Genomic DNA, 6199 nt, shown 5'->3' on the forward strand with positions numbered 1-6199 from the left:
GGAGCACTGTATCTCCTCTCTTCTCAGAGGTTTAATATTGCAGCGTGCTCCATTTAAGGTATTTCCACAGAGAAAACTCTCAGTATAACACTGTTTACAGGCAGATCCCAGACCCTAACAATGTTGTTCTCTACCCTGGACTATAATGACCCTTATAGCCCCTAACTTTTCCTTTATAACTTGTTTGTTAATTCTCCACAATGTCTAAAAGAAAACTTAAGATCTGCGGTAACATGCAGAATTATGCTCCTATCTTATTCCCTCTATGCTCTCTTATTGGAGCAATATGACACTCCACTGCCTGTGATGGGCTATTCATTATACTCATGTTATGCCTGAGCTGTCAACATACCTAGGAAAAAATGAATATCTCATTGTTCGTGTTACAGGAGTTTTACATTCCACCTCTGACTTCCTTTTATTAAAGAATTGAATTGAAGCTAGTGAACACAGATTTTGCTGCTGGAATGTGCTCAATATTGCAGAGATGAGCACAGGAGAAGAACCTATATAGAATATTCTGGTTCAAATATTGTGGGCTGTTGAGTGGCCTTCAACTCCTATTTATCAGAACTAAGGTTGCTCGCCACCCCCCACACAATCAGGTCTGAGTCACTGCTTTGGTTTTAGGTACTATGATCACTTCCTAGTAAGCCGCCATGACTGTTTCCTTCCTTCTGCTGTAAAGCAAAGGAGGTTGTCATTGGAGAAAAAGAGACTGAGATTCATAACACAAGTGCGGAGATGGTTTTTGTAGAATGTCGTGCTTGTAAAATGTGAAAGATGCAACCCTTTGAACTCTGTCACAAACAGAAACAGCATTAGTTGTAGCCCTCCTAATGTCCCCTGATGCCACCATGCCACTGTGGCAACTCTGGCAGGAGCTCGCTCTCTCTCCTGTGTGAAAAGGTAGGTCATTCTCTATTCCTACTGTGTGTTCCTGATTGCTGCCAGTTGTGATGTGAGCACCTGGGCATTTGAAGCAGGACTGCGATCTTACACTTGCTGATATGTGTTTGGTCAACTAAGCCCTTCTGGGCTTTAGGATGTGTGATTAGGGCTAGATTCAAGCAAATGATACAGGAAAATAAGTGGGGAACCCTCTATCTCTTCCCCGCCCTCTGGAGTCATTCAATCTCTACATGCAAATGGACCTTTTTTTTTTTTTTTGGTGCTCAGTTCTTAAATATATTTCAGCTTGTCTGAATTGCTAACCTATCTCTTATTCTTGCTGAACAAATAGTATTAGTCAGCTTATTTGTTTTTATGCCATCCAGCAAGATTTGCTAGTTGAAAGCCCTTTCGGCTCTTAGTTAAAATGTATTTGTTTTGGAATATCTGTTAAGAGACAGCAAGGAAAGGCACTAACCCCCCAGTTGCAACTGGAAGGGTGAGAACTGCAACACTTGTCATTCAGGCCTAAGGCTTCCCTTTCCTTTTGTGCCTTTACAATCCTTCTGAACAGACAAAATAGGTTGGATTTTGTTCAAAAGCTTTCTCTGGCTCCTTTCCAAGAGCGGCAGGTATCAAACTCCTTGTTACTTTTGAAGTTGCTCTACAACATACTCAGTGTTATCTTAACAATTACACATTTGTGCCCATTTTCAAGATCAGAAGGATGCCCTTCCCCCAAACCAAACCAAGTCTGCATCTTCAAAAATAGAACTTCTCCAAGCACGACTGCTCCCAGCGCACGCTAAAATGCTCATGATGCTGCTTGTGTGTGAAGACCCTGAATTGAGCTTTGTTTTCAAAACATTTGAAGAGTTTTCCAGCCTTGTGTACATTCCTCCCTATCCACGCTTAGTAACAGGAGAAAATAACTTCAATCTGCAGTGCAAGGAGTTTTATTCTGAATTTTATTCTGGGGGGGAATAGTGGAGAGAGATCAGAGGAGGTATAGGAAGAGCTGGCTGTAATAGTGCTTACTACATTTGTCAGCTGTGAGGTGCAGAATAACTGTGTCCCACCCACTGTGTGCAAACATTTGTGAGCTGAGTGGTACAGCAAACCAAATGCCAGTCATTCATTTCCTTCTGGTGGCTTTGCTTTACTCTCTTTTAGGTGCTCCTATGTCTGCCATTACTGTGGTAGCTGAGCACTTCACACCCTCTAATTTAGTTATGCCTCACAACACCCTGTTACTCCAGGACTTGACAGTATCGCAGTCAGCCATTTTGTATGTTCAGCCACTGCTGGCTGAAAACCAAACATCACATAGCTAGGAAATCTTAGGCCTTTGAGACAGTCCAACAGCTGCCTACTTGCAGTTTGTTCATTAGACTGGGAGGATGGGCCAGAGTGTGTGGTGTGGTTGTTTTGTTTTTGTTTTAAGCTAAAAAGCTACCTTGGTTTTAGGTGCCCCTGACATGTAGCTAAAAATATGAAGTTTTTAAATAATAATTAGTTTAACATTTAAAAAATTGGTGATGCAGTAAAGGTTGCTACTTGGAGTCACTAGAGGTTATATGCTTAAGTTAGCTATAAAAAATTCGGTAAAAGTATATACCTCAGAGCATTCTGAGGGAGTTTTTCTTAGCGCAAGGAGCTGACATTTCCACTCCCCATGAGCTGGACAGAAAGAGGGCCCCTAGAAGTCCAGCTGGTGATCACTTGAAACCATCTCAGACTATGGGTAAATGTCCTAAACTTACTGTGTGTGTGTGTGTGTGCTTAATATCTAATAAATAACAGTTTTAAATAAGAGCACACTTGCTTTTATCAATCAGATGGAATTGCTGTGTTCCCATTGATTTATTCCTGACACTGCCTAAAGAGCAACAGTTAAGTTACCACTGCTTTGGGTTCTGAAAACCCCAGATAACCGATTTGGCAAGCCGGGCATGGTGGAGAGGAAGGGAACAATTGATACAAACGGTCTGTGTGTTTGGCATAGGGGAGGAGGGCACAGAACAGGGTTGCAAACCTGTAATTTTCTGTGGTGTAGTCCCGATTTGATGTACAGATACATTCCATTACTGATTCAGGGCTCAGGCTAATAAGCCTGGTTGAGTGAGAAAATGTTAGAAGGGCAGAACATCTGGAAAGTTAGAGATAGTGTTGGAATACAGCTTGCTTGATTTTTTTTTTTTGTACAGGAGCATAGTAATGGGTTTTGGAAGTCTGGAGCCTTTATTGGCCCCAGAGTGTTCCTGCAGCTCTGGAAGCAATGGGAAACCTAGGTTAGTGTGGGAATGTGGATGGCAGCGACAGTTTAGCGAAGTTGCCAAAGGAGTCCCAGGATAAGACCCAGGCAGGTCACAGGGAATGTAAGAGAAATCTTTGCGCTCAGAGCCATGTTGGGAGAGCAAACGGGAATAGTGGCTAGGATCAGAGGGAGTTGTAGCCTAGGAGAGGGTTGTTGCTGTCTGTACTTTTCTTGACTTTGTTTTTTGTGGTGTTCTTCACACACACCATTTCCCCCGCTCCTCTTGTCCCCTTTATTCCCCCTTCTGCTTCTTCGCTCTCTCACTCCTTTTCCCACTTCCACTTCTCTCTTTTCTCCCTCCCCCCCCCGCTTCCTCTCCTTCCCCTGCCGTCTCTGCTGTTTTTTTTCTTTTGTGTGTTTTTGTTTTGAAAGTTAAGGGTTAATGCCACAGCTGAAAGTATTTTACTGTCCTTGAAGATATGGTTGCCAAGCAATAAGGCTGCTTGGAAGCAGTTTTGACAAAAGCAGTAATTAAACAAAAGAAGGATTGGGACCACTGCCATAAGGATCTGTGGCTCTGCATGAACCAATCTCATTTAAAGCAATAACCCTCCCATTTAAGGTTTTAAAGGAAGCCAAGGGTTAAAGAAGAGAAAAGAGAAGGGAAACAGGCCCTACAAAAGTTGGGGCAGAACCCATATCCCTGGTGGGTGGAAATTTGGAGAGGGGCTGTTGGAACTTAATTCTGGGATACAGCTCAAACCAAAGCTGCTAGAACTTTTTAACCCCTGCACAATCAGACTGTGTAGAAGCTAGAGCCCCAGGCAACATGACCCTGACTGGCCATTGGAAGACCTGTCTGTTTTATTGGGAGTGGTGAGCATTAGATGCTTGGTGTGTGTATTCTGTTGATATCATGCCATGTACATGTTTCTATTCACTGTGTGAAGGTTCTTCCACTGGGAATGGGCGTGTGTCCTGAGCCCATGGAGGGCAGAGCCCGGAGCCCTAAATGATACCCATAAATTGTGCGGGCAACCTAGGTCATTTGGACCGAACTGATAGAACCAGACACAGTAGATGGACAGGATACCTGTGCCTTTCTACCAGCCAAGGTTTGAAACCTAGTGGCAGGATGACCATGCCAGACATCAAAAAAGGGGATCAGGAAGGGTGGGGGCTAGCTGAGGAGCCCACCCTCCTTGCTAAATGGGTAGCGGAATGAGGTCCGTCCCCATGGGGACCGGATGCCTTCCAGGGAAAGGAAGCACTTTAGCCCACTTATAAGGGGTTTAAAGTATACTGTAATGACATGAAGCCGAAACCAGAGAAAGATATGATAAAGGCAGCATTAGGGAAAGCTGCCCGTAATCTTTTGAGTTTAGTGTTACTCCAGAAAAGGTAGCTGTGTTGCAGGGATTGTACTTGGTGGCTAAGTCTTTACCAGCAAAATACAACACTTAAGAAACTTAATGCAAAAAGCATAAGAATTAGCTCTGTGATGCTATAAAAACACAGCCCTCTAAGAGAATGGAAGGTTTAAGATTACAAAACCATGTTGCCAGTGAAACTTTAAAAGTTATGGCAGCAAAGAATGATATCAAGCTAAGATATGACAAAATGGATGCAGAAATCCTAGTTACAGCCCTGATCCTCAACCCCAGAAGCAGTATAGGTATCTAAAGGAGGCAGAAGCCAACCTGAAAGAAACTATTGATGGGCTTTTGAACCAAAGTGGTTTTAGTGGAACAATCAAGCTGCCCTCTGGCCCATCCTTAAAAGCGATGGCAGAACTTAGAGGCTGGTAGTGGATTTTTCCCCTCTTAATTGGGTGACTCTGCCGATGGAGAACTGCTCTCAGCCCCCCTACATCCAGGGCAAGTGGAGGGTCCACTGCAGCTGCCTGGGCTCCCTGGCTGGGCTCCACACTAACCTGGCCAGGGGGTGGGGCCTTGGGGGAAAGGGGCTGGGGTCTGTCCTGGTGAAAAGTGGACAGGCCAGCCCCTTCCCCCTGCCCTTTCAACAAGTGGGAGGGCCCTGGCCCCTCTGGTTCCAGCACCAGTGCCTGGAGCTTATGTCTCCAAAACTTTAGAGAGAGAATTTGCCCCCTGTGAGGTGGTGGTTTTGGCACTAGTTTGGGCTTTTACAGCATTGAAAATATCTGGTGGGATTGGCCCCTATGTTACTGAAAACTGCCCACTACCTAGTGAAATATGCCCTAAGCAAATCAGGGCTAATGAATTTGCTGAGCACAAATGGGAGATCAAAGCACAATTAAAAGTTAAAGAGCCTCCTCCCAGGGAAAAAGGGGGAGGGGAAAAAAGGGACTTAGGCCCATCTGGGCCTAAGTACAAGTTAAGTTTAGTTAAATGTTTAAATTATGCTTAAATGTATACCTCCTGCTATATAGGGAGGAAAAGGTTTTTTTGCTTATTGTTTTAGATTATTAATTGTGTGGATGCTGAAAGACCTTGGAGATGATGCATTCCTGTGGGCTGTTTTGACTGACATTTGGATTGCAGGCCTACTCCTCTGATAGTGTGAATCCAGAACCTGTTGTGCCCACAGTGTGGAAAAACTTCCTGTGGGTGACAGGTGTGCAAAGTGAATGACATAGTGGAAACTGATGTTGACCCTGGTGACTTGGTGGCCTCCTGGAAGTGGTTAAATATCAATGGGACAGAAGTAACCCCACCCAAGACACACCTGCAGATGACACAATGAAGGGCTCTCTGCTGGTGGAAGGAAAAAAGCAACACCGATATGGGACTTTGAGACTGCAAATTGGTGACAAACTCTAGCTTAAATTTGAGTTCTCTTTCCACCTGTAAACCCCTTTGTGTTCATTTATAAATTGGCATCCCCAACTGGACAGCACCAGGGGGAAAGACTTCATTTTAGGCTGAAGCAGTCCCATTTATACCCAAACATTGGGCAGGAAAGTCTGGGGGAGGCAAGACTACAGATAGTGACACCAGAAGGGGAATGAAAGGTTCTTTTGCCTTCCATTTGGAAGGCCCTGGGTCCTCAGAAATTATAAAAAAAAAAAAT

This window comes from Malaclemys terrapin, chromosome 2 (assembly GCF_027887155.1).
Source record: "Malaclemys terrapin pileata isolate rMalTer1 chromosome 2, rMalTer1.hap1, whole genome shotgun sequence".
NCBI lineage: Eukaryota > Metazoa > Chordata > Testudines > Emydidae > Malaclemys > Malaclemys terrapin.